This window comes from Rhinolophus sinicus, chromosome X, assembly GCF_036562045.2.
Source record: "Rhinolophus sinicus isolate RSC01 chromosome X, ASM3656204v1, whole genome shotgun sequence".
Classification (NCBI taxonomy): domain Eukaryota; kingdom Metazoa; phylum Chordata; class Mammalia; order Chiroptera; family Rhinolophidae; genus Rhinolophus; species Rhinolophus sinicus.
Genome location: NC_133768.1, coordinates 8,051,109 through 8,062,634, shown reverse-complemented (window position 1 = coordinate 8,062,634; position 11,526 = coordinate 8,051,109).

Sequence of the window (11,526 nt, the reverse complement as noted above, 5' to 3'; positions counted from 1 at the left end):
TGACATCTAGGAGAATTATTTATGAGATTTAGTACAAATGACAAGGAATAGACATTTACTGTGTTCTAAGAAGATGAAATTAAACAGAAAAAAATAGGTACACAGAAAATATGCATTTGTTTAATAACTGATGAAAACATAATCGGTGGAAGTAGCCACACAGAAAAAAAGAGAAGAAATTTCCTCTTCTATATGTCCGTTAATACTGTGGGATTTGGGGAATCGAACAAGTTACGGAACCCTCATTTCTAAGTCGCACAGCAGGCATGTACTGAATACTGCCGGTTACTGTTTGTGCTGTTAGTCGCTGTGGATACTATAAAGGGCATGGAGCACAGAGCTTAGAATAGATGTGTGATATTGAGTCCCTAATATGTGCTAGGGCCCAGGCTCAAGAAGACATATGTGATCTTGCTTAGTCCCCACAACAGCCGTATAAGGTAAGTACTGATACTGTGCCCATGTATTCTGAGGTCTGGTTCAGGAACTTTCCTAAGTCACACTGATGGCAGTGAAGCTGCCTTCTAAGGCTGGAAGGTTTAACTCCAGAAACTCGAAGCTTGACTATTATTCTGCACGGCCTGCAAACTGCATGCGTGGGACCTCACTAACTAGGCATGCAGAAGAAACGATTACTGGGCTTGGGGGCTCATTTAAAACTTTCCCACATGCTGTGGGCTTGCTTTAAAATCCCAGCTTTGTTCAACTTAAAATATATATCTTAAATGTCTTATTTGTATTAATATAAGGTACTTACACATATCTAAATATGTTATATATATATTTGTATATAGTGTATATTATTTGGTTTAATCAACATTCACATAACACAAACAATCAGTATACATCCCATGTATCCCACACATTTGCTTTAACGTTCCTATCTCTGCAAGGAACCTCCTACCCCTTGCTTTTGTAGGAACTTTGTGTATTGAAGAAAAGCTTGGCTGAGTTTGTTTTTACCATCCTACTCCAGTGGCAGGCCGCATGTGAAATTTCAGGCTTGTTTGGGGTCTGCACATGGGTGGATTTCATAGTCTGTCATTATTTCCCAGTGACATGGAATTAAAGGCCTTCCCTTGTGTTTGTTGGCAACTTTTGGCTCCTCGGTCATATTGAGGTACTATAAGCATGAAGCGCCCCCACTGGGTTACCAGGGGTTTTAGTCCAGCATGCCAGATAGTATTTCAGGCAAAGCCTACTTGTTCGTTTTGTCTTGGTTGAATTTGGTCTTCTCCTATCCCTTTGGGCTTCTATCTTTGGATATTTATTTATGCTTCTGTTGTTTTAGAATGCAGGCTTTCTTGTTTCATGGGCTCCTTTGAAAATGTTAAGTTGACCATGAAGATGACAAAACACTCTTATTGAAGTATCTTTTCTCATTTCGCCTTGTTCCCTGCAGTTTCTTGGTGGGGGGCTAGGGCAAGACTTGCTACTGACTGGGTGCCAAGCTGTTCACCGTATCACGTCTGCTGAATGTACACATGGCAAGAGCTCATGTTGAGGGCCAGGGGTGTCCTTGGATAAGCCCCTTCCTTTCCAAATCCCTTCTAGGATGACTTTCCCATTTCCTGTCCTGCTGATCACACCCTTGGAAGGGATTTGAAGTCTGGAGTGTCTTTGATGTTTTCTTCTGGCCATGCCAAAGCCTCCCCAGGAGACAAGAGGCTCTCTTAAGCCTGTGCAAATGGGTTTTAAAGTCAGTGTGTCTGCCAAGCTGTTGTGTTGCTTTGCTCTCTCTTTGATGTCCATCTAGCATGGTGCCTTGTATGCCTCACCCAGTGCCTGGCATGTAACAAGTCCTCATTACCATTGGCTTGGTATGGAAATCCAAATAAAAAATATTTCTGGAACTCCCCGCATCCGTCTCAAGATCATTTCCTTCTCCCCATTCCATCTCTTTCCCTTTCCCCTCTACTGTGCAGACATTTGCCAGATATGAAGAAATTTCACTAAATTGAAGCAAAACAAATAAGTAAAACCAAGAAGAGATAAAAGCCTGGTTCCTTTAAATAACAGACTGCAGAGTTGGAATACATTTGAGTGTCACTTTACTCATATACTGTGAAACTGTGGTTTCAAGGCTTCAGATCTCCTGACAAGGCTTTGGACTTATCCAGCAAGCCCAGTTTAAATATATTCTGTTCTTGTTCTTTCTGAGGTATGAGAAGGGTATTTATGGAGGGGCTGATCCAAAAATGAGGTGTTAACAAGTGAGACAGTCCTTTTCACACCTATTGACACACATGTGGAAGTCTACTGACAACTTTCACCACATTCATTTTGTTTCATGCTCACTAGTTGGTTTCCAAATGAAATTTTTTTTCATGAAGAAACTAGTGAAATCAAACACAAGGGCTGCACCTATAAGCAATGTTGTGTTAAATTTAGAGTTTGGATAAGGCACTGTTGTCATTAAAGATACACCTGTATATGCGATGCTCTTCGACTTGTGAGGTGGTTATGTCCCAACAAAGCAGCCATACGTTGAAAATATTGTAAGTTGAAAATGCAGTTAGTACCACTCTGTAGAATATCGGTTGTTGACCCTCATGATTGCGTGGCTGACTGGAAGCTGTAGCTCACTGCCCCTGCTCAGCATCACGAGAGAGTATCGTACCACGTATCACTCACCCAGGAAAAGATCAAAATTCGAAGTACCGTTTCTACTGAATACATACCGCTTTCCCACCATCGCAAAGTCGAAAAATTGTAAGTAGAATCATTGGAAGTCAGGCTCCGTCTGTTCTTCAGTTCCTAGACTTATAGACTTCAGAATGTTCCAGTGTCACTCTCCCGGAGGAGTACCAAGAGAGATGTTAAGACATGCAGAGGTTAAGAGACTTGAGTCCCAAGTCATTCACTGAGTCATGTTTTCTCTCAACGCTTTCTTTCAGCATTCTCTTCTCTTTCCTCCTGACTGATGATCCCAGCTCTGCTCCTTCTGAGAACCTCTGACATTCTTCTTCCCTTTCAGCTTGAATTGTTCTGCCTGGTGCATGTCATTCTTTTGTATTTGATGTTTCCTCCAACGCTTTCAGCAGATGCTGCTCTTCCCTTTCCATTTCCTTGACTTTGTGGCAAGCGTGCCTATTTCTGCCTCCGTCTCTGTGTCTTGCTCATCTTGCTTGATATCTAAAATAAATGACTCGCCGATTGTAGATTATTAAGACTAGTCTACTGTTGACAGACTTCAGCCCTGAGAGTATTTCCCGAGGGACTGGTCAGGTGGTACAGAGCCATAAGATTGGCAGCATCTTGTTGCTTCGAATGATAAGTAATGCAAGGGGAGAGCCGGTACTTAGGTGAATAAGGGCAGAGATATTAGTTCTGTTGGCTCTTTATTAACTCTGGAGTGGAGAGGAACAGAGGCACATACCCAAACACAATATTTGCATGTGGCTTCAGAGTGCTCCTTTTGCAATGAATTTTGAATGTGAGTGTTTTGACCTTCCAGACATTCACACTTCAAACACCAGGAGTGTTTAAACCCTGGGCTGAGGCACTGGGCAAGTTGTCCAGATTACTTCTCCCGAAATCCTCCCTCCAAACCTCATTTGCTAAAATGGGCTGCATCCCATTCTCTCCTGCTTCTTGTAACCCAAACCGTTCTGCTTGAAGATATGTGTGTTCATGGTTCAACCTGTCTTCCAAGTGCAAGAGAAAAGATCATCGTTAGAACTGTCAGCTCAGCCTTTCTGCTATTCTACTTCCTCCTTCCAGGGAGGTCAGAGCTCAGAAAGTTCTGCCAGAGTAATGCTCAACAGAGTGTGGTTTCTGGCAATGGCCTTCTTTCATGATTATGGCCAACTATGTTTTCAAAAGGAAATAAATAAATAAATACATCAATATGTAAATAAATACAAAAAATATACTATATAACATACAAATTTATAAAAATTTTATCTTTATTTATGTATTCATTTATTTATTTAAAAGAAAAATCTACTTACTGCTAGAGTGAATGAAAGACTTGTCTATGATAAAAATCAGGGAAAATAAGAAAGAGTTAAGGAAACCATTGGACTGAATGTCCAAACAACAAAGAGTGTTGCCCTAAATACACAGTTTTTCAAATTCTTTAAAACTATTTATGGAACTTTTATAATGTGCCTCGCACTGTCTTCGATATATTGATGTCTAAAAAAATAAATGTAAGAGATTATCTTTGCAAGCAAAGGCCTTACTATTTTAAAAAAACAGAAGCATTGCATTGGGTACCCAGATAGCATTCAAAAAAAGTTGAATGAAAGAATACGCATTCAAAATCTTTTGGTCATAAGAAATGGAGGATAATGCTTCGTTTTCACTTAATGCCAGAACCAATATAAATTTACAAATATTTGCTCATGAGAAATAGCTCAGAGCTTTCTTCGCAGTATACCCCAGTCATCAAAACTTATACTAATTTTCCATCCTATTTTTGCCTAGAATATAATAACAGCAAATAGAGACCAAGAGAAGGAAAATGAATTAGGCAATCAGTAAGGCAATGGTTCATTTTGGAAACGTACTTCCAGTCAACCGTGCCTAAAGTTGATTACGAAATATTAGATTAAATTATAGTCTCTTTTGAAACCCAAATGGGGTCATTCAGAAGATGGTCAGAAAACAAATTGGAAGATCAACCAAGCCTGCCTTGCGGGTACTTGATACCACTGGGATTAAATTGCTGTCACACTCTGAATGCTTCAGCCTAGTGTTGAATGTAACTGCATATATTCAAGTTTCTTAGACACAAATGTGCTAAGCTTAAACATTGTTTACTATACAGAGGTTTTAGATTATATTACATTATATGTTATGGCGCAACAGACAGTCTCTCCTGTACCCACAAGCATCTGCTGATTGTTTTGCTGTATCGGTTCTCCCAGGCCTCCCGATATTCATCTGCTGCCCAGGAGTCTGTCTAGCTGTTGCATAAACAGTCTGTGGTTGATAACAGGAAGGAATACTTTTCCTTTCGGCTTGGACAGTTTGAATGGCTGTGTTGCACAGCCCATGACACTAACCTCAGAAATGTTGGGAGGTGATGACACAGAGGACTCAAACTGAAGTCCAATTATCTGCTCTTGCATCAGTCAGGTTGTCTCTGGTTTTGCTTGACATATAAGAATGGGGTAGAAGATTACAGGCATTAGAATTCTGTCAATTTGCATAACAGCCTGGTTTATGTAGAATGTGAATTGGACATATTGTATGCTCAAAGGTGAATGGATCTCTAAGTGTGAGGTTTAACAGAACATAATGTATATGGATGGGTTCCCCAGTTCTTTCTACTGGAAGCCTGACCAGTCTGTCCTGTGTGAATGTAAAGGTGCCCCATTTGCCGTGGTTTTGAAAGGTGGGCTTTTCTGCTGTTTGTATATGTCTGACACTGCAAATAGAAAGGTAGAAAGAAATTTGAGATTGCGGGTAAACCCTCAGCTCCAGAAACCCTTTGTTACAGGCAGGAAGGGGCATGTGCTCATCATTTTCATGTAGCTAAGAAATAGAAGTTCAACTTCAGTTTAAATGTAATTTCACCTAAATTCCTATGACAACTCATAACAGGGTAATTAAATTTGCCCAGGTGCTTAAACACATTGCTGGTCATATTTTTTGTAGTTCTATTTATCACTCTCCAGAAAAACAGCAACCATAGAAGAGGGGTGCACACTAGCATTTCTAGAATACTTGATTTGTGATAGACCAGTGCTTCTCAAAAACAAATCCTAAATAAAATTTTAGCAAACCAAAACTAACAATACATAAAAAAGACAATACATCATGACCATGTGGGGTTAATCCTAGTAGGAATGCAAGTTGGCGTAAAATAGGACGATTAATCAGTGTGATTCAGTAACAAACTGAAAAATAGAAAACTATGTTCCATAATACTAATGTACACAGAAAAAGCATTTGTCCAAATCCAGCATTCATTTCTGACACAGCTTCTCAGCAAATGGGAATCGAAGGGAACTTCCTCAACCTGATAATAAGCATCTATGAAAAACGCATAGCTAATATCATACTTATGGTGAAACACTGAAAGCGTTCTCTCTGAAACTAGAAACAAGATTGGCGTGTCCATTTTCATCACTTCTATTTAACATTTGTACTTGAGAGTGTAGACAGAGAGCTTAATTAAGGAAAAGGAATAAATATTGGAAAGGAAATAATAAAACTCTATATTTGCAGATGACATGATGTCCTATGTAGAAAATCTCATGGATCTATAAAAAAAGCTGCTGGAGCTAATAAGTGAGTTTAGCAAAGTCGCAAAATAAAAAATTTATATGCAAACATAATTGTACTTCTATATACTGGTATGGAACAATAGGAAATTGAAATGAAAATATCATTTATAATAGCAAAAAAGTGTGAAATGCTTAGGGATAAATTGGACAAAATATGTAAAAGACAAATACAGTTAAAATTATAAAACATTCCTGGGAGAAATTAAATAATTACCAATGTAAATGGTCAGATATGCCTTGTTCAATGGCCAGAAAACTCGGTACTGTTAAGATGTCACTTCCCCCCAAGTTGATCAATAGATTAAATACAATCCTAATCAATATCCCAGCAGGTTTTTCATAGATATTAACAAACTGATTCTGAAATTCATATGGAAATGCAAAGAAACTAAAATAACCAAAACAACCTTTTTAAAAGTAGAACAAAGGTGAGTTAACACTACCAAATTTTAAGAATTATTATTAAGCTACTGTAGTCAAGACAGTGTGGTACTGACATAAAGACAGACACATATTGATGGAACAGAAAATCCAGTAATAGATTCACATATATATGGGCAACTGAATTTTGACATAGGTGCAGAAAAATTCAGTAGAGAAAGCACAGTCTTCTCAAAAAATAGTGATGGAACAATTGGATGTCCATATCCAAAAAGAGGAAAAATGAACTTTGATCTATATTTCATACCACATACACACTATATGTGATCAAAATGTAAAGCCTAAAACTGTAAATCTTCTATATAAGAAGACATAAGAGATAGCAGTGCAGGCCTACCTCAAGAAACAAGAAAAATCTCAAGTCAACAGTCTGTCTTTACACCTAAGGGAACTGGAAAAAGAACAGCAAAGTAAGCCCAAATGGAGTACAAGGAAAGAAATAATAAAGATTAGAGGGGAAATAAATGAAATAGAGAGAGAGAAAAAAAAAAAAAAACACAAACAATACAAAAGATCAATGAAACCAAGAGCTGGGTTTTTTTCAAAGATAAACAAAATTGACAAACCTTTAGCCAGATTCATCAACACAAAGAGAGAGAGGACCCAAATTAGTTAATTCAGAAATGAAAGAGGAGAAGTGACAACAGACACTACAAAAATACAAAATAAAAAAAAGTTAAGAAAATACTATGAACAACTATATGCCAACAAATTAGACAATCTGGAAGAAATGGATAAATTTCTAGAAGTATACAATCTTTGAAGGCTGAATCAAGAAGAAACAGAAAATATGAACAGACTGATTACTACCAACAAAATTGAATCAGTAATCAGTGAGCTCCAACAAACAAAATCCCTGGACCAGATGGCTTCACAGGTGAATTTTACCAAACATTCAAAAAAGAATTATCACCTATTCTCCTCAAACTATTCCAAAAAATCCAGAAGGAGGAAAAACTCCCAAGCTCATTTTATGAGACCCTGATCCCAAAAAACAAACAAAGACATTACAAAAAAAGAAAACTATAGGCCAATATTCCTAATGAACAGAGATGCAAAAATCTTCAGCAAAATATTAGCAAACTGAATTCAGCAATACATTTAAAAGATCATACACCACAACTAAGTGGGATTCATTCCTGATATGCAAGATTGGTTCAATATCCACAAATCAATTAATGTGATACACCACATTAACACAATGAAAAATAAAAATCATATGGTCATATCAATAGATGCAGAAAAAGCTTTTGACATAATCCAGCAGCCATTTATGATAAAAACTCTGAGCAAAGTGGGAATGAAGGGATCATATCTCAACATAATAAAGGCCATATATGATAAACCCACAGCTAACATCATACTCAATGGGGAAAAGCTAAAACCATTCCCCCTAAGATCAAGAACACAACAAGGTTGCCCACTTTCACCACTTTTATTCAACATAGTGCTGGAAGTTCTAGCCACAGCAATCAGGCAAGAAAAGGAAACAAAATGCATCCAAATTGGAAAGAAGGAAGTAAAATTGTCATTATATGCAGATGACATGATACTATATAGAGAAAATCCCAAAGGCTCCACCAAAAAACTATTAGAGCTGATAAATGAATTTAGTAAAATAGCAGGATACAAAATTAATATTCAGAAATCAGTTGCATTTAGATACACTAAGAACAAACTATCAGAAGGAGAAATTAAGAAAACAACCCCATTTACAGTTGCTTCAAATACAATAAAATACTTAGGAATAAATTTAACCAAGGAAGTAAAAGACCTGTACTCAGCAAATTATAAGACACTGAAGAAAGAAATTAAAGAAGATACAAATAAGTGGAAACAAATACTATGCTCATGGATAGGAAGAATTAATATAGTTAAAATGTCCATACTGCCTAAGGCAATATATAGATTCAACGCAATCCCTATCAAATTACCAATTGCATTTTTCACAGAACTAGAACATATAATCCTAAAATTTATATGGAACCATAAAAGACCCCAAATAGCCACAGCAATCTTGAGAAATAAGAACAAAATGGGAGGTATCACGCTACCCGACATCAAATCATAAATCTAGAGGGCATAGCAAGTAATGAATGCAGAATGGAGATCAAAGAAATGAGGCAAGGCTGTGAATGTGGAAGATGTGGCAAGGGGTTGGAACCTGTGGGAAAAGAGTTTATGGAAAATTCTAAGAGGGGGTGGGGTACAAAAGATTTTAATGACAAGGATGCTAAAGATTCGGATTTACATCACTTGGTGTGCAACAGGGTAAGCACCGTCCTTTGCCTCTAACCTTCAATAAAAATTACTACACACAGAGCCTCTGCCATTGGTACTTTGAGAGGAAACTAGCATAAGGCAATGAGAACTATGTGTTATTCGGGTTCTTCAAGAAGCTGATGCACAGATGGAGAAGATGCTGATGAAAGATAAGGATGGGGGGAGAGACCAGAAATAGGCCAGGAGAGCCTTTATCCCTCTAATACCTGTGAGGGGCAAGAAGGAAGGAAGGAAGGTGGATTGGGACAGAAGCTTCCTAGCCTGCAGTGCAGCTAGCTCTGAGACCATTGTGGCCTGGCTGATGGGATCCCCTGAGTAAAGCTTGCCCATTAGAAAATCCACATCAGACAGAGGCCTGGATTTAGTCCCCTTTCATGCTCTGTCTTTGGCTGGGAGCAGCTCTGAAGCAGTGTAGCCTTAGCATAAAGGCCATGGCAGATCTGTAGGTACAGCAGCTGGCAGCTGTCTGCTAACCACACTCTTGGCAGCAGATTCTCTTGAAGGGAGATCTGAGTGGTGCAACCCCATGGCCACCAAAGAGGATAAGCTCAGAACAGTGAGGTGGTCCAAACACTGAACTAATTCATCAGAAACAGGAATTGGAGTCAGAAACACCTAGAAGAAATCCAAGCCCCACCCACCTCCGTGAATCCCAAGAGGATCTCTACTGCACCTGGGAAGAAGATACAACCAATCTAATGAGAATCAAAAGGGCAGGCATGCCTGGGCTGACATCTGAGTTACAGCCTGACTCTTCTTATAGAATAAAACGGGAAGTTCAGCCAGGTCCCTCTCATCCCTCATCTGGGCATATTGTCTAACAGGGCCATCAACTCAAAAGTAAATAGGAAGTTCTCAACCAAAACATTTCCTACAAAATGGCCAACTATGAAGGAGAAGCAGAGAGGTGTCTAGTTGTTTTATAAGTACTTCATATTTAATCTGTGAATATAAGTATCTCCTTTTCATAGGTCTTTGTTTCATACCAGATGCATATAGATATAGTCCCCAATTCTGGGCAGAGATGAATGTAGACGACAGTGGCCGATTCAGGTATAGCTGTTTTGAAAGTTGCCACCAAGATATCAGCCACTGGTGACTTTTCACATAAAATAAGCATTTCATTGTCTTAGAAAATTCATTGCTTATGATGATAAAAGAAGGTACTTTTTAAATTGCTTTCTGAACATTATATTATACTGCCTTTTCACCCATTCCACCAACGTCCCTCTTCCCCTCATAGCAAAACACAAAGTCAATGTGCATCTTAGACTTGACGTTTATCTTACGGAGGGTTGGTTTTCTCTAATTGAATTTGTTTTTAGAATATATTATGTTTATATCAATATCCTGATTACTCTGGAGACATTAAACTAAAATAAGCACTCATTTAAAACTTTTAAAACATTTAAGGTTTTATTGTGGTTTCAGAATTTTTTCTTCCAATTAGACAACTGTGAGCATTTCCAGGGATGATCTCAGTTCTGGGCACATGAAGGACAGTCATGTGTTCCAATATCAAACCCAGATGGGTGCAATTTGTAACATCCAAGACAGGTTTCCCTGCTCTAGGCTGACCAACTCATCATGGTTTCCCAGGACTTTCCCGGCCACTGAAAGTCCCACAGCTTGGGAACCTCCCCAATTCTGGGTAAATGGAATGATTAGTCACCCTGCCCTGCTTCTACCCTCAAACAAAGGAAGAAAGTGCCATCAGCAGGGTGGCCATTCTTGGCTGGCAAATTACATTCCTGCTTACCTTCAAAGGTGGTGAAAAAGCAGGATCCCTATAGACAGACATCTTTGATCGCTGTCACATTGTTTCAAACATTTAAGAGTTACATGGACATAGGGTATCTGACAAATTTATTTGTACTTATTGATTCATCAGAATATGTTCTTCTTAAAATTGCATACTGGAGCCATTTTTTAAAAAATACTGCTTATTTTCTAAAAGCAATGAAGGGATGGGGACAATTGTGTTTTCCACAATCTACATATATATTTACTGCTTGTCCTCTGTCTTGAGTTTGCTTTTATTCAGCTTCTAACTCCTTGGAGTTACCCTAAATGAAGAAATCTAATTAACACTAAGCTGAACCATGCATGCAATTCTTGCTCTTTTTAAATTTCAGTTTGTGTGTGTGTGTGTGTACACACATATATACATATGCAAGTATATATTTCACGGCATATCTTGCAAATCAATATATTATAAGGGAGAAAATGTAAAAAGTGGTGGTTTATTCCTCAAAACAAATTCAGTCCAACTGAATTACTATTTCAGTTCACAACATGACAAAGCCAACTGGGAATTTCCAGATGTAAAAGAGGTAAAAATGCCAACTTTATTCAAATGTAAGCCAAAGCAAAATCACAGTCTGAAATGGAAATGGGATTGAGGAAAAGACTGATTTTGTTTGGCATGTACTGTAAAATTCTAATTTCATGTAGGTTAAAAAAATGAAATGGCCAGCCTTATATAGCCATAGAGAGGAAGGCAAGCACACACTAAGTGGATTGCCCATGGTTCCTACATTTTAATGTTAATAATAATTCAAAT